The 26,114-nt window shown below is 41.7% G+C and overlaps 1 non-coding gene across 1 annotated transcript; it reads right to left on the minus strand.

Moving 5' to 3' along the window:
• Positions 1-24,697: 24,697 nt before the first annotated feature.
• Positions 24,698-24,807, minus strand: LOC121236260. Its single transcript, XR_005934700.1, has one exon. It is a non-coding gene; the product is annotated as a small nucleolar RNA R71 (small nucleolar RNA).
• Between the last annotated feature and the right edge of the window lie 1,307 nt (positions 24,808-26,114).

Genomic DNA, 26,114 nt, shown 5'->3' on the forward strand with positions numbered 1-26,114 from the left:
AGTCCGGAGAGTTAGCTCCTATCACTTAAGAACATTTCCAATAATCAATAATAAATAAACAAAAACTCCACAAAATACTTAACTTATTTGTTTGATCCAAAAATTCGTGTCCCTTCATAGAAATATTAAACAAAAACCTCAATAAATAAAATAACATATCCACAATGACTCAAATTATTCATAACTTGACGTACCAAAATAACCGCTAGAGATAAAACTACTAAATATGATCCTCCAAAATACTTGTACCCTTAGCACTCATTCATCTATGATCATCAGAATTTTCCAATACTTCCTACTCTTAATCTCCAGCTGAATTATCAAAGTATCTGAAAAATATTATGGAGATAAGGTGTGAGTTATCAACAACTCAGTAAGCAGAAAGCATATGCTAGTATGTAAACATGAGCAGTTTCACAAAGTTCAGAATGCAGAAACGAAACATTTCAGTTTCAAAATACAAATCTCAAAAATACATATTATCAGAAAATCAGAGCGACATTTCAAACATTTCATATTCAAAGACTCCTTTGGCACAACATGACTGAACATCTTCATCTTATCACATCACATCAGGGCATCATGTCAGAACAGAGGTCATGTTTAACCCCCTTGGTAGGGTTGTGCATTTTGCGGAAAGTCAAGCAGAACATAAATCACCATGTTATCAAAGCGATTGCATTCAAAGCAAAGACCACTATCATATCCCGTGGTAGGGCCAGATGTCACTATTATATCCCGTGACAGAGCCAGATGTCACTATTGTATCTCGTGACAGGGCCAGAGGTCACTATTATATCCCATGACAGGGCTAGAGGTCACTATTAAATCCCTTGACAGGGCCACATATCAAAGCAAAACAGAAACAAAATCACCATATCAGAATCAGAATTAGAGTCAGAATAGAATCAGAAAGTCATGCCAAAGGTTTTTCAGATGCCACATCATATCAAAACAGAGTACTGAAATTCAGATCATTTCACATTTTCCAAAAAAATAGATTCAGAACATCTTCACGTCAAATGCAAATTTATCAAATTTTCATATTCGCTCATTTTTCTTAGTTCGATAACAAATGTCAAAGATAAGCTCATGTTTACACCAGTCTTGCCATAAAATACTATATTCTTATACAGAATTTCATGCGTAATACAGAACAAATAACTGAAGTCATTTCCGATTTCTTTTCATAACAAAATATGCATATTTTCCAAGAGGGACCTCAGTTCATTTTATTTTATGCAAAGTCTAGCATAGGAATCCTGCTTACCTGTATTTCTTAGCTTCTATGAATTTCCTCACAACAGTGCCAAACGCATATCAATCATCACCTATAGAAAATTTATGTAATTTAAAATAAATCTCCATTGAACAGATATCTTATATTTACACCTGAAGTACCTATTTTAATTCCTTAATACTTAAAATTCTCTTAACTCTAAATATCACCACTTTCTAAATTCATCAATATCCACTTAAACGAATATGTACCGAAGAAAATAATCGAATAAATATTATGATAATTACAGAACTCAATAAATACTAATATTTAAATATCTAAAATACCAACAACGTATTATAAATTAATAGAATACTTTGACTACTTTAAAAATCTTATAAAATAAGGCCAACTTAAAAACAAGTTCAATTAAAAACTAAATAGTTCAAATTAACAATATAATCATTTTTGATGTATAATAAAAACCGAGTCCATTCATAAAAACATAACCAATTAAACCAAGCCCATTAAAACATAAACCCATTAAACTAAACCCACGTAACAATATATCTGAAACCATCGTACTAAGGGGCCAACTTGTAAAAACACTTAAAAAAAAAGTTTGAGGTGTTTTAGGGAAAAAATTCAAAGACCAAAGGCATGATGGCATTTTTGTAGTTACCAGGAATATCATGACCATAAAGTTTAAAACTATATGTTAATATTTTCAAAGAGTGCAAGGTTTCTACTTGTTTCTAGGAAAACATAAAACATAACAAAAAAGAAATGGAAACCAAAAGAGAAGGAGGTGTGACAGAGGCTCACCATTAGGGAAAAAGGTCGCGGCAGAGCTGGGCAAGAGAGGGGGGTGGTTGTCTCGACGATGGTGCACTGAGAGAGAGAAATAGATGAGAGAGAGAGAGGACGGAGGGAAGGAAAGAGAGAGCACAAATCAGAGAGAGAGAGAGAGCAACTTTGAGAGAGAGAGGGCGCGTGATCAGAGAGAGAGAGAGAGAGAACATGTTCTGAGGGAGAGAGCTTGGGAGGTGCGGGCTGGAAGAAGAAAGAGGAGGGAAAGAAAGAAGAAGGAAAAGAAAGAAAGAGAAGGAAAAGGAAATGGGTGCGGTGCTGAAAAAAATAAACATAAGCGATTGGGTTTTCACCACTTGTTTACAAAACAACACCGTTTGAGGGGGATTTAGTGGGCTGGGTTGAAGGCTCACGGGTTGGGATGGAGATCAAATGGGCTGGGTCCAAAAGAAAAATAAAACACACTCAAACAGGCCCAGTCCGAAAATAGAAGAGTCCAACAAAAGAAAAAGACAATTAAAATAATTTAAGAGCCAAATAAAAACACTGCAACTCAATATTAATAAAATAAAATAATTAAAATCCAACAATAAAATTATTCATTAAAGCAAAGAGCAATTTAAATGCAAACAATAATTAATATCAAGAAAGCACATCAAAGTAAATTTCACAACTTAAAAATTATAAAATAAATCCAACTAGAAATCCAATAAATTTAAAACAAGAGAACCAATAACTAAATTAATTAAAAAATAATCTTTCCATTAAAAATACACTAAAATATGGGGTATCACACATGCAGGCAGCTAGGGTCGTAAATCAACAGTTTGAGCATGAGTTTTACCAACTTAATGCGCGTTTGGTTCATTTACTAAACAATATATAATTATTAGCTCTTGCACACTTGGCACTCGATCCGTTTATTTTATGTTTTTAGTATTTGCTGATCAATGGCATGCACTACGTATGTATATTCTAGCTTGCAATCTAATTAATCCTTTACATCAATATTAGAAGAAAATTATCTAAAATTTATCTCATCGATTAATGATAAAATAGTGAATGAATAATGTCTTTGGAGGATCCTCCATAAAGGATAACTATTCAAAGGAGTCGTGTAGATCGAACATAGGACCTAGTCGCCCTGTTTATTAGGGCGGATACTCATATGTTTATGAATATGGATAACGTGGTGATTAGATAATTCCGGTACATCAAGGATAAGCCTTATAATGGCTAAGCATTGTGCAAAGTTGATCAATTTATAGTACTCATCCAATATTCTCCACCCCTATATATAGGGGCAATAGGTAACCCTCGAATTATATGATTGAGCATTTTTGAGTTATTATCCCTCACTTATTGTTGACTTAGGCATCGGAGGTATCACTTGCACACCGTACTGCCTACGTAACGATTTGCAGGTTAACAATCACGACTTGTGGTGGGATACATCCTTTACAATGGTCCCTTCTATGGAATTTTGTAATCTATGATTTCAGTTTTTCATTAGACTTCAATGTGGTTCCCTCATGCCGACTGTGACACGTTCTCAAGCAACTTGTGAACTGGAAGCAATGCCTGCAGACATGGAAACACGGTTAGCAGTAACACAAGAAAAGCTAAAAATGGCATTAGACGCCATGGAAAACTTGAGGAAAGAGAATGAAGAACTAAAGCACTGCAATATCGAGCTCAATGATGCTACCATGCCTAGCCAAAGCGAATAGGGAGAAGGAGAAGCACATAGCAATGAGGGAGTGAACGCAGAGGATGTGGAAAAGAAGAAGCTGCATGATGAGCTACGTAGGGAGGATCTTCCTCAGTGGAACAACTGTTAAGCTGCAGGGATTTGCCTTATAGCGCGAAAGTAATGTCGTGCTGCTCCGGCCAAAGTTTAAAGTGCCACAGATAGAGATGTATCATGGGTCTAAGGACCCAGTAGATCACTTGGAGAACTTCAAGAAGCATATCACACTCCACGATTTTCTTGGAGAAATTGGCTGCCGATCTTTTCCCCAAACCCTGAGGGGAATGGCGAGAGGATGGCTTGCAACACTCCGGTCATAATCGATCGATAGCTTTAAAGAGCTAGCCAGATAGTTCTTAACACAATTTATGCCCAGTAGGAGGCGTAGGCGCCCAGCGGCATGCCTCCTGACCGTCAAACAAAGGGAAGAGGAGAGCCTAAAGACATACCTCACCCGTTTTAATAATGAGAGGTTGAGAACAGATGATCAAGACGAGAAGATTAATATAGCTGCTCTGTTAGGCGGGATTTGGACACGCAGCCCTTTCATGGCTAAGTTGGCTAGAAGGACCCCTCTACCATGAGAGATTTTATGGATAGGGCAGATGACTTCATCAATGTCGAAGATACATTACAGGCTCTTGTAGAACCAAGGAAACGGGAGCCAAAGGCAGAGCACAAAAACAGTTCGGGGGACAGGAAATTGCACTAAACCACCAAGACATGAGGCATGAAAGGCAACAAGAGTATAACACTCGACTCATCCACAATAATTTGAATGTGCAAGAAAAGGAAGAACTAGAAAGAGAATACCGCCAGCCCAGAACTGGCAAATGCTACTGCAAATATCATCAAACAGAGTCACACTTGACAGTGGACTGCACCACCATGAAGAAAAGAGTGACCGAACTGGCGGGCACTAGAGAGCTTGAACGAATGGTCGTGGAGTGAGCAAAGCCCAAATGACGATTTGAGAGAGGACACAACCCACTTAGATTTATCAGCCCGGATAGGTAGCGCCCATCAAGGGTAGAAGCCCGTAATAATGACAGGGACAAGGTGCCTCAAAATAACGATAGGGATTGGGCGCCCCTACGAGAAATTAGGACAATAGCAGGTGGATTTGCTTGGGGCAGAACATCCTCATCTAGCAAGTAAGTGCACGCCCGAAAGGCGAGATAGGAAGAAATCTATGTTGTGAACAGGTCACCCAAGCACCAAAAACTTGACGCCTCAGTAGCTATCTATTTCGAGTAAGAAGATTGTGAATGAGTATTGTACCCTCATGATGATGTGCTTGCAGTAACCCTTTTGGTCGTTAATTACACTACCTGGCGCATCCTCATTCACAATGGGAGCTCATAGATGCCACTAAGTTGAGAACCTCTCCGACGCCTCCGAAGGGCTTCTCTGGAGAAGGCGGGAAGAGGGATGCGCACCACGACCACCATGATTGATTTTTTGGTTGTGAAGGTGCCCTCCTCATATAATTCTATACTAGGGTGACCAACACTGAACAATCTCAGGGCGATTACATCCACGTACCACCTTAAAATGAAGTTTCAAATTGAAGGCGAAGTGAGAGAAGCACGAGGCAAGCAAGCCCTAGCACAGGAATGTTATGTGCAGGATCAAAGGAGTAAAGGGGGAGAAGTATACACTACCACAAGTAATGGCAACCAAGCCACCTAGGAGGACGGCTAGACTACATTGCCCCTACTCCCCATAGTCCTTTTTGACAGGGGTGTGGAGGTGAGGGACGAAGAAAACTTATAGGTTCCAGAGGCGAATGAGCCCTTGGGGATTGTAACATTATACCCAGATCGCCCCAATGTAACAACTCTGATTGGAACTCAAATCCCCCCCAAAAATTGAGAGGCCCTAAAGCAACTGTTAGTAGAGCACCGGTATGTATTCGCCTGAAGTCACGAAGATATGCCCGGGATCAAGACCAACATTATCGAATACTAACCGTGCATGGACCCAATGCACAAGAAGGTGTGTGAAAAGAGAAGATCATTCAGCATGGAGAAATATATAGGCATTGCCGAGGAAGTAAAACACCCGCTCGCCGTAAGGTTCATCAGGGAAGCCCATTATCCCGAATAGCAATCCAACGTTGTCCTGTTGAAGAAACCAAACGGAAAGTGAAGAATGTACGTGGACCTCACCCATCTAAACAAAACCTGCCCAAAAGATAGCTTCCTACTACCATGAATCTATGTTAACGTAGACGCCACTATGGGGCACAAGATGTTGAGTTTTATGGATGCCTATTCAGGCTATAACCAAATTTGAATGCACCAAGTAGATGAAGAGAAAACCTCATTTATCATAGATCGTGGGTTGTATTGCTACCAATTCATGCCATTTGGCCTGAAGAACATAGGGGCAGCCTACCAGAGGTTGGTCAACTAGATGTTTAAAAATCAAACAGGATGGACTATGGAAGGTTATGTGGATGACCTATTAGTCAATAGCAAAGAGCCCGCCCAACATTTGGCCGACCTAAGAAAGGCCTTCATAGTACTACAAGAGTACAAGATGAAGCTGAACCCATTGAAGTGTGCATTTGGAGTAGGGTCAGGTAAGTTCCTAGGGTTCATCGTGTCAGAAAGAGGAATTGATGTGAGGGCCCAAGTTTACCTTGTGTGTGTCTTTTTCATTATCCTCTTAGTGTGTGAGGCCCAAGTTTGATTTTTAAGCGGGTTGTTGTGTTGGTGTATGTGAATTTTGGGCCCAACCTATGTGGGAGTCCATGAGCTCGAAAAATAAAAAATAAAAAAAATAAAAAACTAGGCTCCTTGTTGCAAAAGACGCCGTTTTTGGACTTGAGGGGTGAAAACCCTAGTTTTCTTACTTTTCTTTTCTTCTCTTCTTCTCCCCCCTCCTGCGTTGCCCACTTCTTCTTCCCTGTTATGTGTTTTTTTCATTTTCTTTTTCCCTTGCAGGCAGGGGTTGTGCCACCACCCACATCCACCACCATGCCACCTCCACGTATTGACATAGTTCATGTCTTCCCTGCCACTGTCAGACCACCGCTCGTCATCCCAGTTGTTGTCGAGTCCGCCACGCTCTGCGCATGTCATCTTTTGGCCATGTGAGCACCACTAGTCACACCCATCACACACACACACATGTCTGGTCACTGTGAGCCCCTCCTCTATGGTCTCCACACTGCCTGGTGTGTCCAATCGCCACCAAAGGTGGCTTTTGTTGTGGGTGGGTCTCTCGCACCTCTCCCTCTACGAAACCATCCCAAAACACCTTCTCCTCCTCTCAAAAATTGTCTCATCACTTTCCTCCCCCACCAATCTTCATTTATGTAGCCTTTAAGAAATTTTTCTCCAAGCTCCACCATGCGCCACTGTGACCCACCACTTTTAGTCGTGTTCCAGTGATCGTTTGACCACCTCCTGGCCTTCCCCTACTGTAACGTCCGTCCTTGTGGTGAGACTTTTTATAAAATATTTTTATAAAGGACGACGAGAATTGCCATTCGATTTAAAACTTTTTACTTGTATACCCAGGGTGCAAAACTCTACGTTTATATCATAAAATGTGCTTTTAGAATAAAAAAGATTTACAAAGGAAAACATTATTCTTACAATAAAAGGGTCCCTTGATGATTAAAACTCGTGCCTAGACTCTGTGCTCTTCCCCATGGGTCGTGTCCGTCCTTTTCACTTAGTTCCTGTGAGGGGGAGGGACATGCATAAAAACTAAAATGAGTCGACGACTCGTAAGCATTACTTCATACAATTAAAATATAACAACATAGGTTTCCATTCATGCATTCATCATTCATACATACTATACGTACATGCGTGCATGCATACGTTCGTTCATTGAAAACATCACTAGACAGGGTTTTCTTTTGAAAGGTACTTTCTTTTAGTAAAAATGTGTCCCGTCAGTGCCTTCATTTCTTCAAGAATGCGGTACATTCATGTATAAGTGCGTTCATTTGAAAACATCACTGGACGAGATTTTCTTTTCATAAAACGTATCCCCCGTCAGTTCCTTCATTTCTTAAAAGTTCGTGCGTTTTGCGTTTATGCATACATGCGTTCATACATACATACATACTTTCTTATCACTTTCATAGGCCAGTACACACTGTTACGCACCTTGTGTTGAGGTTAGCGGTCTTCCTTTGGACCCGGACTCCACCCATGGCCATGGGTTGGGAATCCCTTTCAGTCAGGGGGTAGCACTGGGTGCACTACCAGTACTACTTACCTGGCATTGCAATCTGCCCATTCATTGGTACCCTTTTCATTCATTCATGTGGCCGTTACATATCTTCACACATTTCATGCTTTCATGTCTTTCTTGCTTTTCATTCGTTCATTCATGTCAGCTCTAAAGACCTGGAGCTTTCATTCATTCATGCTAGCTCTAAAGAGTTGGATCTTTTATTCAGTTCTTTCTTTTCTTTAACAGTTTAGTTCATGAGAAAACATTTCTTTTCATGAGAAAACATCGTTTGGGGTGTTAGCCCGGAAAACATCTTTCCTTTTTCAGTTCATTTCAGTTTAACAGTTCGTTCGTGGAAGACTTCATTTTAAAACATACATGAGCTTAAATGTCGACTTTCATGGCATCCATAAGCGTCACCTTAACCGTCGTCTTTCATGGCATCCATGAGCATCACCTCATGGCGCTCATGAAAGCATCAGTTCGTAGGATCCATAAAAGCGTCCCTTTTCATGCAGTTCGTGGATTTTCTTAGAAAATACATACAATAGATACATCGTATAGTCATCGACTCACATGCATACAATTAATACTTTCGTTGCGTAAAAAGGGGCTGCCAAGGAGGGCCGTACATATGTATACAATTGAACACTTGGTATTTTCTTTTGTAAAACGTCTTTCGTGTCTTTTCGTAGAGCATCGTGAGGAAAAACATTTCGTTTCTTTTCTTTATATATTTTAGAAAGACTCTAGAAGAGTATGAACGTAACACTTACCTGAACTCCATGCTACTTGCATATTAGGCAGTCCATTCATGTGCGTGTCAGATGGCAACCTACATGCATACATATAACCTTAACGTCATTCTCTATCTAATGCATAAGCAACTTAAACTAGAAATAGAACTACACATCACTTGGAACACTCTCCTTCTATCCTGTGCACTTACATGCCCTTTACTATGCTAAACCCTTTAGGGACCACTTACGATCACCACATCTTCCAACTCAAAGTCTTGCCTCGAGTGCTCATCCACTAAAGTGAACCCATGACTCACCTTAGGATTAAGACACTAAGACCTTAGTCTTACTCTTCTTACTAACCACATTCGACGCATGATTCTGACCGATGGAATCACGCATCCCAATCCTAACAATACACCCGTCACTACCTTCATGCACGTTAGTCCATACTAAATCCTCATTCCCATCCATACAAGCCACACGGCTCTAAGCCAACTCTGAGGCTTAAGCACTGTGTAACTGTCCTCAGGACAGATTACCCATTACATATGGTAAATCCGTCCGGTACATGTGTCTAACCAGATTAGACATGTACCTTACTCCCCTTATCACCTAAGATCAACATATAGCATGTTGATCACCTGCTCGGAGGGACAAGGGCCATACTCCGATAGCAACCTTCTCTTAACCCGGCTAGCATGACTGTTCACGCTACCCGTCCCTTTTGACAATTCATCCCAACACTTAACACGACAAAACTCCATTCACAACCACGCCTTATATCATGTCATATAGCTCGAGACTATGCCCAAGCTACACCATGACCATGTCACGTCACCTGACATCCCGCTACGTCATTCTTACATTAACCCTTAACTCATCACGAGTACTAATCCTCACGTACTCCTATTACATTGTGACATCTCGTCACGATCCTGCTACATCATTTCTACACTAACTCCTCACCCATCACAAGTATGACTGTCAGTAACCATGTCACTTTGTGATGTTGCCCAGTCATGCTTCAGCTGTGTACTCTTACACTTGTTCTGCTACTTCACGCATACTCCTAGTCGTAAGTCTATCACGGTGACAATTGTCACCTCAGACTACCGGCTATGCCATAACTACTTCGGGACACTACTCCACAGTTCCTGATACTACTCATCACGTTCCATGCCACATGGAATGCCGATGCCTCGTGGAGTACACTCCACATTTACTCCCTTTACACATGCTACGACCCATCACCATTATGGCATACGCGCCACAAGGTGCATTACTGCACTACATGGAGTACATTCCTCGTGTACTCCCTTCACACACGTTACGCCACATCACCATTTATGCCCAGCAGGAAGTAAAACACTTGCTAGCCGTAAGGTTCATCAGGGAAGCCCATTATCCCAAATAGCAATCCAACGTTGTCCTGTTGAAGAAACCAAACGGAGAGTGAAGAATGTGCATGGACCTCACCGATCTAAACAAAGCCTGCCCAAAAGATAGCTTCCCCCTACCATGAATCTATGTTAACGTAGACGCCACTATGAGGCACTAGATGTTGAGCTTTATGGACGCTTATTCAGGCTATAACCAAATTTGAATGCACCAAGTAGATGAAGAGAAAACCTCATTTATCATAGACCGTGGGCTGTATTGCTACTAAATCATGCCATTTGGCCTGAAGAACACAGGGGCAGCCTACCAGAGATTGGTCAACTAGAAGTTTAAAAATCAAATAGGACGGACTATGGAAGGTTATGTGGATGACCTATTAGTCAATAGCAAAGAGCCCGCCCAACATCTGGCCGACCTAAGAAAAGCCTTCATAGTACTACGACAGTACAAGATGAAGCTGAACCCATTGAAGTGTGCATTTGGAGTAGGGTCAGGTAAGTTCCTAGGGTTCATCGTGTCAGAAAGAGGAATTGATGTGAGGGCCCAAGTTTACCTTGCGTGTGTCGTTTTTTTTATCCTTTTAGTGTGTGAGGCCCAAGTTTGATTTTTAAGCGGGTTGTTGTGTTGGTGTATGTGAATTTTGGGCCCAACCTATGTGGGAGTCCATGAGCTAGAAAAAATAAAAAATAAAAAAAATAAAAAACTAGGCTCCTTGTTGCAAAAGGCGCCGTTTTTGGACTTGAGGGGTGAAAACCCTAGTTTTCTTACTTTTCTTTTCTTCTCTTCTTCTCCCCCCTCCTACGTTGCCCACTTCTTCTTCCCTTTTATGTGTTTTTTTCATTTTCTTTTTCCCTTGCAGGCAGTGGTTGTGCCACCACCCACATGCACCACCATGCCGCCTCCACGTGTTGACATAGTTCATGTCTTCCCTACCACTGTCAGACCATCGCTCGTCATCCCAGTTGTTGTCGAGTTCGCCACGCTCTGCGCATGTCTTCTTTTGGCCATGTGAGCACCACTGGTCACACCCATCACACACACAGACATGTCTGTTCACTGTGAGCAACTCCTCTGTGGTCTCTGCACTGCTTGGTGTGCCCAATCGCCACCAAAGGTGGGTTTTGTTGTGGGTGGGTCTCTCGCACCTCTCCCTCTACGAAACCGTCCCAAAACACCTTCTCCTCCTCTCAAAAATTGTCTCATCACTTTCCTCCCCCACCAATCTTCATTGCTGTAGCCTTTAAGAAATTTTTCTCCAAGTTCCACCGTGCGCTGCTGCGAGCCACCACTCTCAGTCGTGTTCCAGTGGTCGTTTGACCACCTCCTGGCCTTCCCCTATCCACTCCCGACTTCCTCCTCTCTTGATTTCACCCAACCCGTGACCTAAGGCTCACTTTATTTCGCCACTACTCTGCCATGCTCTACCTCACTCCACCCCAAAATTCCCCTCCTCCACCCACTGCCACAGCAGATCTATCACCCATTAAATTTTTCTAGTTGTAGATCCCCTTCAATTTGTCTAGATCCACCACTGCCGCCATCGTACTCTGCCGCTCTAGACGCCACTACAGTAAGCCACATGCCACTCACCTTATTTATTTATCTTTAGGCAACGCCAAATTTGAATAACTGTTTTTCTTCCATCTACGCAGCGACAGCGCTCACGCATCCTCACGGGATAGTTCCGCTGTTGTAAGTACATTCTTGGATTGACCCTTGAAATACTAACGTGGAATAAATTATTTTCGGAATGTTGTTACAATCTAGTTGTGCTGGAAAAGTGGTCGGGGGCCCAGTGGAGTGTTGGGTTATATTAATGTAAGTGGTGATGAATGTCGGCCTGGGGCCGGGTGGAGCATTGGGAATCACGTGTAGTTTGGAAATTGTGAAATTGTTGGGACAGTGACAATTGTGGTGTTTGTATGGTGAACTGTATGCTGCTTGGTTGTATTATGCCATGCCATCCAATAACTGCCTATTATGCATCAACATTTTTATTGTTATTGCTTGTCATGATTTGCTAATTGTGCTCTACCCTGTGGTTATGTTGTGAAACCGAAAAAGATAAGTTTTAGTTTCAAAAGATTAAAAGCATATTTTCTGGGTGCGTGCATTTCACGACCTTAAGCCGATATGAGGAATTATATCGATTGATCTCATTTGGTCATTCGGGAGCATGTAAAACTGAGTAATGTCCCCTTGGTTGTCGTCTGGAGACGACAGACTCGACTGATGCGGTAATGCTCTTGGTACGGCTCCGTGACCCTTTGTTGTTGGGGATGTCTAGTTACGTAAGCGCTGGGCGCAGAGCTGGGCATCGCTCATTACAAAGTCACACTCATAGTCATTACTCATGGTGTGATGAAAGGAGCCAGAGTGTGTGGATGGTCCCCAGGGTAGATCATGGTACACATCGTAATAAATGAATGTCAACTGTGTACAACTGTGATTTTCGGCGTGAGTGGCTATAATTTGAAACAATTTTGGTAAAGGTTACAAAAAGGGGGTATTTTGAGATAATCTCTCATGGTTGATGTGCATGTTTGTTTGGTATATTTTCATGTTCTAAATTCCTAGTTGTTAATATGTAGTTTTACTTGCTGAGATTGCGAAATCTCATTGTGGGGCTCCCACCTACGGTTCACAGAACCGTTGACTTTGATGCAAAGGACAGGTTTGAGCATGAGGGACCAACCCCACCTAAGGAGTGATGACCTAGGGTTTATTTCCATTGTGGTTGATGGACATTATTTTATTTTTATTCAGCCAGATGACTGTATTTACTTTATGGAGGACTTCTTGTTAGGTTGTATTTTAAATTTTTTGGAACTTAGTTTTAGGACTACCTTATTATCCTTCTACTGCGATTATAAACTGTATGCATATTGCATGTTTGCACTTGGCATTGGGGTGCATGACCCGAGTGGCCATCATCCCGATGTTGCGACTCCTACCAAATCACTTGTGGGGATCGAGGGTGCCACAATAGAAGCCTCTTCGGAAAAGTTGAAGTAATCATGAACATGAAGCCACCAAAACATCTAAACGACACACAACAGTTAGCAGGAAGAGTAGCAGCCTTGAATAGGTTCATATCTAGATCCACAGACAATTGCCTCCCCTTCTTTATAGGATTACGGATGGTGCACCCCTGGAACGAGGATTGAAATGAACCTTTCCAGAAGCTGAAGCAGCATTTGATCAATCTACAACTCTTCAGCCAACCTATAGAAGGAGACATGCTCTATACATACCTAGAGGTATCCCCCACGCCGTTTCGGCAGCCCTTGTCAAGGAAGAAGGGGTGGCTGATTAAGTGGAAATAATATGAAAATTAAGCATGAAAATTAAGGGTTTTGGTATGAAAATGAGCACATATGCTTATTTACACAATAGGTTTACAACAAAGGCACCACAAGGTCAAAATGGGAAATACACGTGCAAAAGAATCAATATCTGACCACTTACCTCACACACTCACTCGACACTTAGAGGAAAAAGAGAAGAAGGAATCCTCTCAAGCCTGTAACCCTTGCAGCTTTGCATCTCAGGCTTCGCACCTTAGAACCGCATGGAATTGGAGAGAGCAACAACCTGGAGAGAGAAACCAACAGGAGCACTGGAGAGGATGAGGAAGAAGAGCTTAAAAGGGACCAAGGGATGTACGAGAAGGGGATGTTGGGATTTTTGGCAGAGTCCGAAAATCATTTTGAAAGTTCAGCTTCTAATTTTAGGGTTTTTGGTTTTTTCCTTTCTCTGGATTATGGATCAGTCTTTTTATTTGCTTAATAGCTTGTTTTCATACTGGATGGAAGAGTAATTTCATGACCTAGGTCAAGGCGAACCTTTGGGCAGTAGGGTTTTGAGTGGGAGTTTTGATTTCTTCCCAGTTTTAATTTGTATTCTCCATGAATCTCTGTCACTCTTATAGACATCGGGATTAGGGTTTCTCTGTCTCTTCTTTGATCCATCGTTGATTGAAGGCACGGTGGATGCTTAAGGGATGCAGACCCTAACCAGAGTTGTATGTTGATTGCCAGTTTGATGTGAATTTTGACGAGGTTATTCAATAAATGTGTTGTTAGAGTTTTAATCATATACATTATCAAAATGCTTTTATCATGACTGAAATTGCATTTGAAAGTAAACAAAACTCCCCTAGAATCCATTTGTGTAAAGGTAACCCGAAGCCTAGGTAATTTTTTTCCTCTAAAAGCTTTTCAAAACATTGGTCTTGAGTTTTGAATTTGTTCATCTTTATCAATGCAGAGAATTCAGTTTCATTAGTTTTTTTCATTTTAGTGTGCATCCAATGTAACACCCCGTATTTTAGTGTATTTTCACTGACGGATTATTTTTAATCATTCAAAAATTTATTCTCTTATTTTATAATCACCGGATATTTTAAATGGGTTATTTTATGATCTTTAAATTGTGAAAATTAAATTGTTATGTTTTCTTAATATTTATTTATTGTTGTACATTTAAATTGTTCTTCTTTTAAATTAATTGATTGTGGGATTTAATTATTTTATTTTCATTGTATCATTACGTTAAAATTATTTTAATTGATTTGCTGTTTTAAAATCATCTTCATTGGATCATTTTTTGTGACCCAAGAGGTGAGGATCGGACCTCATTTCTTTTCCCCACTTTTCTTTTTGTCTTTTTCTTTCCTTTTTTCTTTTCCTTCCGCTGCATTCCCTTTCCCCCCGTGCGACACCCTTCTCTCCCTCTCTTCCCGTGCGTCCGCGTCTCCCTCACCCAACCCACAACCATCGCGCCACCGTGGGCGGCACCGCCCCTCCCATCAGCTTCCCCACCGGCCGGCGACCACCTCAGCTCCTCCATCACTGCCGATAGCCCCCACGCACCACACCAAACTGCGGCGCTCTCTTTACTCTAGCGCCGCCGTCGCGCCACCTCCGGCCACCATTTTTTCACCACTTCATCCTCGACTTCTTAGCAACCCAATGCACCTATCCTTGGCTCCGATCTACCACCGGTGAAGCTCATCTATCTCCATCTCCGTTTTGGACTTTTTGGCCTGAAAACCACCATTTGCGCCGCCACCCACGGCCAACCACCACCACCATTGGCTTCACCGACATCTCTAAGCCCTACCCTATCAATTTCGGGTCTTGGATTGTCTCGTTGAAAAGTGAGTTTTTGAGGCCCACGACCATAGTGTATTTTACACTGTTTCATTGCTGAGCCACCACCTTTTGCACCACCGTGATCCTTTAAAAATTATTATATAGCACTGTAAGTATTTTTCCAAAGAACTATCTTGATTTAAATTTATTTTTGCACTAACCCATATTGTTGTGATCTGGTTGGTTATGCCGGACTGAGTTTGAGGAGTATGGAGGTCGGATGGATTGTGGACGGAGTTGTGTGCTTGGTTGGTATTGTGAATTGTTGGTTGTTGGTTTTGGTGTTGTTAATGTACATGGCATATTGCACGCATGATCATGTTTGTAAAGGAAATTGGGTTTTCGTGTACATGCATTCATGTTCATGTGTTTCATGAAAACTGGGTTCTCATGTGTTAAACGATTTTGGGTGCGTGTGTATCACAACCCCAAGCCGAGATGGGGTATTATCTCGGTGGAGCTCCTCTGGTCACTTGGGAGTGAAATATAATGAGTGACGTCCCCTGGGTTGTCATTGGGCGACAACGGGATCGGACAAGATGGTCACGTGCCGACTCCGTGGCCTCTCTGCTGGCGGGGCCTAGAGGATGCTTGGCCACGAACGCGCTGGGCACAGAACTGCACATCTCTACGAAGCCAGGGTGTGCGGATGATCCCTAGGGGAGATCATGGTGCATTGGTTAATGGAATAATGGGCTGTTTTTTGGGAAAATATCGTGTGTTGATTAAAAGGTTTTTATGTGATTCATTTTCTGGGAAAATGAGGTTTTATTGATTTGGGTCATTTTCTGAGAAAATGACGGAGTATTTTTTTTGGGCCAAAATGAGATTTTGGCGTGTGTTGGAAAATATCTATTTTCGGAGAAAATAGTATTTTTGGATTTAATGCATATTTCATCATATGTATACATGTTGGTCGCATTAATGTATTTTTATCTCGTAGTTGTTTGGTTTATACTTACCTGCGGTACCGTTCTATGGTAACGCAGATTTCGATACAGATGAGGCTGAGGGTGAGCCTGAGGAGTCGGCTCTACCCGAGGAGTGATTGGATCACTCGCATTCTGGTTTGGGACTTGTAAAATATTTATTTCGGATGACTGTATAATATTTAAACTTTTTTACTGATTGTTTAAATTGTATTTACAATTCTAGTACGTCGTTGTATTAATTATCCGCTGCGTTGTTTTTGTACACTGTTGCATGTACACACACTTGGCACTAACATTGGGATGTGTGACCATGTTGTCTTCATCCCGACGTCTCGATTCCCATGTCTCCTTACATGGGGGTCGTGGGCGCCACAGGTGGTATTAGAGCAGTTCGGCTCTGGATAAACCCACATGTCCCTGAGGTGAAGTACTAGAAATATTATTTTAAAAATATAAGTTAAATTATTTATTTTAAGGTATCATTTAATATGGATTTGTTATTTATTTTGTTTATGTTATATTATTTTATTTTACTTTATCTTAGTTATTTTAGTGTTACTTTTGTTTTGTGTTTGATTTTGTTCTGGTGTTTAAATGGAGTTAAAGATTGCTATGACAGGAAGATGGTGAGACCAAGAAGGCAAACTAATGAGCCCGAAGATGAATTACCAAGAGATGATGGAAATTATGCCATGGCTAGGACGTTGAATAGGATGACAGAGTTCCTCCAACAGAATTTTTGACTGCCGCAAGGAGATTTAAATAGAGCGGTCCAAGTTGGGTGCACCTATGAGCGCTTCCTAGCGCATAGGACTCCTGCCTTTACTGGGGAGGACAATCCACTTCGTGCTAGGAGGTGGATTGAAGATCTGGAGAGAACATTTGAATTTTGTGGGTGCACGGAGGCCTAAATGGTATTGTATGAAGCTATATGCTGCAGGGTGAAGAGGCAAACTGGTGGCAGACCAAGCGGCAACTCCTAGAAATGGAGTTGGGATCTTTTGCTGCTGTGTCCTGGTAGCGATTCAAGAAGGAGTTCGACGACCGTTTCGTTCCTGTTTCGGTGAGACGACAAAAAGCTCGAGAATTCAATAATTTGGTACAATGAGACATGATTGTCGAGCAATATGCTGGGAAATTCATGGAGCTTGGGCGATTCGCTACTCACCTTATTGCCACTGAGGAGTTGCGAGTTGAGCGTTTCCAGGAGGGTCTGCGCCATGATATACGCAGACAAGTAGCCTGTCTTGAGATTGTGGATTTTCAGAAATTAGTAGATTTGGCCACTATTGCAGAGCGGGAAAATACTTTTGAGATAGGCTCCCCTCCAGGTCAGAAGAGGCGGAGTTTTGCTGGTAAAGGTAGTAGTTCTGGGTCACCGCATAAGTTTGTACAGAGGTCTGGGGCCCATTCGCAGGCAGCCTCTGGAGTTCGTGCAGGAGGTCGAGCTCCAGTTTGTAGCAGGTGTAATAGAGCCCATGAGGGTGACTGTGGCCAGAGAGGGATCCAATGCTTTAGATGTGGCCAGTCGGGTCACTTTGCTCGTGAGTGTCCCAGTCAAGTCCAAGGAAGTCAAGGAGGACGAGGAGGTCGACGAGGCGGGAGGAGCAGCCAGAGATAGTTAGTACAAGCCCGAGTATATGCTGTGATTCCTAGTGATGTGGATTATAGGGCTCCAGAGACCCACGATGTTGGGGTGATTACTGGTATGCTTTTAATTTAATTGTGGGACTTGATGGTTGGGGTGAGTTGGTTTTTGGATTTATCTGGTGTATGTATTTGCTTTAGGTAGAGTTCGTCTATATGATTTTTATGCATGTACCTTATTTGATTCTGGGGCGTCTCAATCTTTTGTGTCTGCTACTTTTGCACGAATGTGCAATTTAGTCACAGAGCCGTTACCACAATCCTTAGTAGTGACTCTTTCAAATGGTGAGCTGGTGTGGTGCTCCAAGGTCGCTTTAGGCTGTCCTTTGGATTTTGGTGGGAGGACATTGGATGCAGATTTGATTGTATTCAAGTTGCTTGGATTTGACACAATTTTAGGTATTGATTGGTTGGATCGATATTCTGCAAATATCAATTGTAGAAGTCGGATAATTGGCTTACAACTTTCGGATGGAGAGTATTTGGAATTCGTGGGAAGCAAGTTGAAAGCAAGACCTACAGTTATATCTGCAATTCAAGCTAAGAGAGATATAGCATGTGGAGCAGATGCTTTTTTGGTTCAAGTGGTGTCTACGCCATCCGAGAAGAAGTCTTTAGTGGACATTCCAGTTGTGGAAGAATTCCCTGATGTATTCGTGGACGAGTTGCCCGGATTGCCTCCTGTTCGTGATATGGAATTTGTTATTGATTTGGAACCTGGAGCGGCTCCTGTGCATAAGGCTCCTTACCATATGACACCGGCTGAGTTAAAAGAGCTGAAAACTCAATTGCAGGAACTTGTTGATAAAGGATTTATTCAGCCTAGTACTTCACCGTGGGGAGCGCCTGCTTTGTTTGTCAAGAAGAATGATGGTACACTCAGAATGTGCATTGACTATCGGGAACTTAACAATGTGACTATTAAGAATATGTATCCTCTTCCTAGAATTGATGATTTGTTTGACCAGCTTCAGGGAGCAGCTGTCTTTTCGAAGATTGATTTGAGATCAGGGTACTATCAGTTGAGAATAAGAGATAAGGACGTACCCAAGACTACTTTCAGGACGAGGTATGGGCATTATGAATTTAAGGTGATGTCTTTTGGGTTAGCTAATGCCCCTGCCGCTTTTATGGATTTGATGAATAGGGTGTTTCGGCCTTTTTTGGATTCTTTTGTTTGGGTGTTTCTTGACGACATTCTGATTTATTCGCGAGATGTGGAAGAGCATGCTTGTCACCTTTGTTTGGCACTTGGAAAGTTAAGGGAACATCAGTTATATGCTAAGCTAAGTAAGTGTGAATTCTGGTTGGAAGAAGTTAAATTTCTTGGACATGTGATTTCCCGGGAGGGAGTGGTCGTAGATCCTAGCAAAGTGGAAGTTGTTTTGTCATGGCCTCGCTCCTCAACAGTTCGTGAGATACGGAGTTTCTTGGGACTTGCCGATTATTATCGAAGATTTGTGGAGGGGTTTTCTCGACTATCTGGACCTCTCACTGCTTTGACTAGAAAGAATGCTGAGTTTGTATGGTCTGATAGATGTAAGAGAAGTTTCCTAGAATTGAAGAGAAGATTGACAATGGCACCTGTTTTGGCACTCCTAGAGCCACACAAGCCATTTGTGATTTTTAGTGATGCATCTAAATTCGGGTTGGGATGTGTTCTTATGCAAGGAGAACGAGTTGTTGCTTATGCATCTCGCCAGTTGAAAATTCTTGAGAGGAATTATCCCACCCATGATTTGGAATTGGCGGCTATAGTTTTTGCTCTCAAGATTTGGCGGCATTATCTGTATGGCAAAGTCTGTGAAGTCTATACCGACCACAAGAGTTTGAAACATCTGTTTACTCAGAAGAATCTCAATATGAGGCAGAGACGGTGGTTAGAGCTGATTAGGGACTACCAATGTGAGATCAAGTATCATCCTAGGAAAGCGAATCTAGTTGCAGACGCTTTAAGTAGGAAGTCTCAACAGGTGGACGAAGCAGAGTCATCAGATTTGGATTCTTCCTTTGCAGGATGAAGAGACTTCTTATTGAAAGTTCATAGCAGGAAGAGTTATTATCTTCGGTTTTGGATGTCCGGGTTTTTGATTTTGAAGAATTGAAGACTCTTCAAAGAAGGGATCCAAAGTTGTTGTCCATCAGAAAGAGAGTCAGAAAGTCTAAAGGACCCTTGTACTATAGTTTGGATAAGGATGGTATCCTTCGGTTTCGGGATCGTAGGGTGATTCCCTGAGATTCAGAATTTAAGGAGCGAATTTTGGCAGAGGCTCATGCGGCTCCTTATTCAGTTCATCCAAGAAGCACGAAAATGTATCGAGATTTAAAGAGAAATTACTGGTGGGAAGGAATGAAGGTGGATATTGCCATGTTTATCGAGAAATGCAACACGTGCCGTCAAGTTAAAGCTGAACATCAAAGACCTGCTGGTAGGCTTCAACCTTTCCCTATTCCTGAGTGGAAGTGGGATGATATTTCTATGGATTTTGTTGTGGGTTTGACGAGGACTCCTAGTGGAAAGAACTCAGTTTGGGTGATTATTGACCGGTTGACCAAGAGTGCCTATTTCTTGCCTATCAATAACACTGACTCTTTGGGTAAGTTGACTCGGTTGTATGTTAAGGAGATAGTGCGTTTGCATAGACTACCCAAGAGTATAGTGTCAGATTGGGACTCGCGGTTCACGTCCCATTTTTGGAAGAGTTTGCAGGCAGCTTTAGGCACTAAGTTGAAGTTTAGTACTGCATATCACCCACAAACAGACGGTCAATCAGAGCGTACTATCCAGACTCTTGAGGATATGTTGTGTGCTTGTGTCATGGAATTTCAGGGGAGTTGGGAGAATCACCTGCCGCTAATTGAGTTTGCTTACAATAACATTTTTCATTCCTCCATTCAGATGGCCTCGTATGAAGCTTTGTATGGGAGGAAGTATAGATCACCGTTGTGTTGGGATGAAGTTGGCGAAAGTAAATTGATTGGGCCTGAGATAATTCAAGAAATGAAGGACCAAGTTCAGTTTATATGGACTAATATGGCGAAGCCCAAAGTCGCCAAAAGAGTTATGTAGATACAAGGAGAAGAGACTTATCATTTGAGATAGGTGATTGGGTTTACCTTAAAGTCTCTCCGATGAAGGAGGTTAAGCGCTTTGGCAAGAAGGGCAAGCTTAGTCCGAGGTATGTTGGCCCTTTCCAGATTATAGAGAAAGTTGGGCTAGTTGCTTATAGAGTTGCCTTGCCGGATTATTTTGGGGATGTCCATGATGTGTTCCATGTGTCGTTATTGAAGAAGAGTTTTAGACAGCTAGAGCCACGTTTTGTCGACCCTGAACGCATTGAACTTCAGCCTAGTCTTACTTATGAAGTTGCCCCGACTCAGATTGTGGATTAGAAAGAGCAAAGGTTAAGGTCTAAGACAATACCTTTGGTGAAGGTGTCATGGGGCGATCCTATGGCTCAGGATTTATCTTGGGAGAGAGAAGCTGACATGAGAGAGCAGTACCCGTATTTGTTCGATTGATTCTGGCGGTATGTTCTTAAGTTTGCTTCTAGTTGAATCTTATTCCTGTCTTAGCCTTAATGTTTGACCTTGCTAATTTCAAGGACGAAATTATTTTTAAGGGGGGAGGATGTAACACCCCGTATTTTAGTCTATTTTCACTGAAGGATTATTTTTAATAATTCAAAAATTTATTCTCTTATTTTATAATTATCGGATATTTTAAATGGGTTATTTTATGATCTTTAAATTGTGAAAATTAAATTGTTATGTTTTCTTAATATTTATTTATTGTTGTACATTTAAATTGTTCTTCTTTTAAATTAATTGATTGTGAGATTTAATTATTTTATTTTCATTGTATCATTACGTTTAAATTATTTTAATTGATTTGTTGTTTTAAAATATCTTCGTTGGATCATTTTTTGTGACCGAAGATGTGAGGATTGGACCTCATTTCTTTTCCCCACTTTTCTTTTTCTCTTTGTCTTTCCTTTTTTCTTTTCCTTCCGCTGCATTCCCTTTCCCCCCGCGCGACACCCTTTTCTCCCTCTCTTCCCGTGCGTCCGCTTCTCTCTCACCCAACCCACCGCCTTTGTGCAGTCGTGCGTGACACTGCCCCTCCCATCAGCTTCCCCACCGTCCGGTGACCCTCCCTCCGTTTCCAGCTCCTCCATTGTTGCCAATAGCCCCCACGCACCACACCAAGCTGCGGGGCTCTCTTCACTCCAGCGCCGCCGTCTTGCCACCTCCGGCCACCATTTCTTCACCACTTCATCCTCGACCTCTTAGCAACCCAATGCACCTATCCTTGGCTCTGATCTACCACCGGTGAAGCTCATCTATCTCCATCTCCGTTTCAGACTTTTTGGCCTTAAAACCACCATTTGCGCCGCCACCTACGGCTAATCACCACCACCATTGGCTTCACCGACCTCTCTAAGTCCTACCCTATCAATTCGGGTCTTGGATTGTCTCCGTTGAAAAGTGAGTTTTTGAGACCCATGGCCATAGTGTATTTTACACTATTTCATTGCTGAGCCGCCACCTTTTGCACCACTGTGATCCTTCGGAAATTATTATATAGCACTGTAAGTATTTTTCCAAAGAACTATCGTGATTTAAATATATTGTTGCACTAACCCATATTGTTGTGATCTGGTTGGTTATGCTGGACTGAGTCCGAGGAGTACGGGCGTCGGATGGATTGTGGACGGAATTGTGTGTTTGGTTGGTATTGTGAATTGTTTGTTGTTGGTTTTGGTGTTGTTCATGTACATGGCATATTGCACGCATGATCATGTTTGTAAAGGAAATTGGGTTTTCGTGTACATGCATTCATGTTCATGTGTTTCATGAAAACTGGGTTCTCATGTGTTAAAAGATTTTGGGTGCGTGTGTATCATGACCCCAAGCCGAGATGGGGTATTATCTAGGTGGAGCTCCTATGGTCACTCAGGAGCGGAATATATTGAGTGACGTCCCCTGGGTTGTCACTGGGCGACAACGGGATTGGACGAGATGGTCTCGTGCCGACTCCGTGGCCCTTCTGGTTGTAGGGGCTAGAGGATGCTTGGCCATGAACGCGCTGGGAGTGGAACTGGGCATCGCTCGTTGGGTAGTGGGTGCTTGGCCACGAACGCGCTGGGCGCGGAACTGAGCATCGCTACGAAGCCAGGGCATGCGGATGATCCCTAGGAGAGATCATGGTGCATTGGTTAATGGAATAATGGGTTGTTTTCTGGGAAAATATCGTGTGTTGATTAAAAGGTTTTTATGTGATTCATTTTCTGGGAAAATGACGGAGTATTCTTTTTGGGCCAAAATGAGATTTTGGCGTGTGTTGAAAAATATTTATTTTCGAGAAAAATAATATTTTTGGATTTAATGCATATTTCATCATATGCATGCATGTTGGTCGCATTAATGTATTTTTATCTCGTAGTTGTTTTGTTTATACTTACCTGCAGTACTGTTCTATGGTAATGCAGATTTCGATACAGATGAGGCTGAGAGTGAGTCTGAGGAGTCGGCTCCGCCCGAGGAGTGATTGGATCACTCGCATTCTGGTTTGAGACTTGTAAAATATTTATTTCGGATGACTGTATAATATTTGAACTTTTTTACTGATTGTTTAAATTGTATTAACAATTCTGGTACTTAGTTGTATTAATTATCCACTGCTTTGTTTTTGTACACTGTTGCATGTACACACACTTGGCACTAACGTTGGGATGTGTGACCCTGTTGTCATCATCCCGGCGTCCCGATTCCCGTGTCTCCTTACATGGGGGTCGTGGGCGCCACATCCAATCCATCTCATTCGCATCTAGGATTCTTAGAAAAGAAGCAAAAACTATTTTCAACCCCTTGAGTCTTCTGGTGTGAACAATCTGGCTTACAAAGCTTCCCAGTGACCGTAAGATAGTTGCACATCTCATATCTCACCTTCTTGCTTCCTGTTATTGCAATAAACAATTGCATAGCGCTGAATCTACCTTAATCCCTATGAAATCGACCTTGGGACTCTCAGTATACACAAGTAAGACACCTTCTGCACTTGGGAGGTATTTTAAGAGTAGAGCCAAGCTTTTGCACCATTGCCAAGGATTAAAGGCAAATTGCAGAGGTATCATATCACTACAAAGGAATGGGGGATTGAGTGTGAACCTCTTCAGATTTTGGTGATCTCTGACCTTAGTTTTCTCTGTTTTCCCTTTGATTATTGTGAATAACATTCTCTATAAAAACTTACTAACATCATCATTTTTTTTACTGCCATCACTCTGCACCAAAGCTTGGTGTTAGTTGTGTATTTTTGTTGAGAATTTGCATGTCTGTTTGGAGTAGAGATCATTCTTATCAATTGATCAGATCACATTCAATGACACACTCTGATTGTGAGTCACTTTCATTTGAGTCATCTTCTGAGAGTCTTAGTACCATGGCTGTAGAAGAACAAGATGGGAGGAGAGTGGGGAATCATAACAGGACTTTCAAAGATTATTTGCAACCTGCTAGGACTAGCTCACGATCATGCATTATACAATCTCTTAATGCAAATAATTTCAATTTTAAACCTGGCATGATACCCCTTATACCTCATTTCCATGGGATGGAGTCTGAGAACCTGTTTTTGCAAACCAAAGAATTTGAGGAAGTTTGTTAAACTTTTATGGATCGAACTTGTGTTGAAGAAGTGATTAGACTCAAGTTATTTCCCTTTTCATTAAGAGACAAAGCCAAGACCTGGCTGAATTCTTTGTGGCCTAGATCCATAAGAACATGGCAAGAGATGCAGACTGAGTTTTTAAAAAAGTTCTTTCCTATGCACAGAACCAATGCACTAAAGAGGCAGATCATGAATTTTGCCCAAAAAGACACTGAAACCTTTTATCTGTGCTGGGAGAGGTTCAAGGATTTACTCAATGCTTGTCCTCATCATGGGCATGAAAACTGGAGGATAATAAGTTTTTTCTATGAGGGTTTACAACCTAAGATGAGACAATTCGTGGAGACAATGTGCAATGGAGAGTTCTTTAATAAAGAACCAGAAGAGGCCTTTGAGTACTTTGATTACCTATCTAAAAATGCTCAATCATGGGATGTTTTAGATGCATATGATAGAACTAAACCTTTAAAAATAACTGGAAGGGGGGGGGGGGGGAATACAACTTGAGAGAGGTGGATGATTTGCATGCTTGAGTGTCTATGCTTTCTAAGAAATTGGAAACCATAGATACAAACAAAGTAAATGAAGTTCAAGTTATTCAGAAAATTCCAGAAAAATGCAATATTTGTGAAGAAGTAGGGCATGTCACTAGTGATTGCCCTACATTTTTGGCTTTTAAGGAAGTCCTTCTAGATCAATCTAACTCTTATTTTTATCTCCAAATCTTTTCCAGGTCCATTTTCCAACACGTACAATCCCAATTGGAGGAACCATCCAAATCTCAGCTAGAGGAATGAGTAATCAGCTCAACCCCCCATTCATGCACCTGGTCCTTCTCAATATACAGCCAATCCAAATTTAGCATCATTGGGGCCACATCAATATCCTGCTACAACACATTTTGGTAAGAGGAGAAACCTTGAGGAAACTATCCAACAAATGGGAACAACCCTCCAGCAGTTCATGCAAGGGCAAGCAGCAATAAATACACAAAATGCTCAAACCTTTAATGACATCAGAGGGACCTTGACCAAGATTTCTGCAACCTTGAGCATCCAGGAGAAAGGGAAATTCCCTACCCAGCCCTAACCCAATCCTCAAGGTCAAATTTATCAAGTGTCAGAAATGGGGGAGGACTCTAACTTGAAGCAAGTAAAAGCTGTCACCACTTTAAGGAGTGGTAAAACTTTTGAAAACCTTACTCCAGAGAGGACAAGTGGTAAGGTTTCTAACCCCATACCTGTTCAAGTTGAGGAAACAACTCAACAATTACCAGCACATTTCCCTACTAGGCTAACAGTTTCTCATAAAGAAAAAAATAAAGCTAAGATCTTAGAAGTGTTCAAATAAGTAAGGATCAATATACCCTTACTCGATGCAATTCAACAAATTCCCACTTATGCCAAGTTTTTAAAGGATCTGTGTACAATTAAGAGGAAGTTGAGTGTGAAGAAAAAAACATTTGTCACTGAGCAAGTCAGTGCCATAATTCAACACAACACATTTCTTAAATTTAAAGACCTTGGATCCCCTACTATTGCTTGCATCATTGGGAATTCAAAAATTGGCCATGCCTTGCTAGACTT

This window comes from Juglans microcarpa x Juglans regia, chromosome 6D (genome assembly GCF_004785595.1).
Source record: "Juglans microcarpa x Juglans regia isolate MS1-56 chromosome 6D, Jm3101_v1.0, whole genome shotgun sequence".
Lineage (NCBI taxonomy): Eukaryota > Viridiplantae > Streptophyta > Magnoliopsida > Fagales > Juglandaceae > Juglans > Juglans microcarpa x Juglans regia.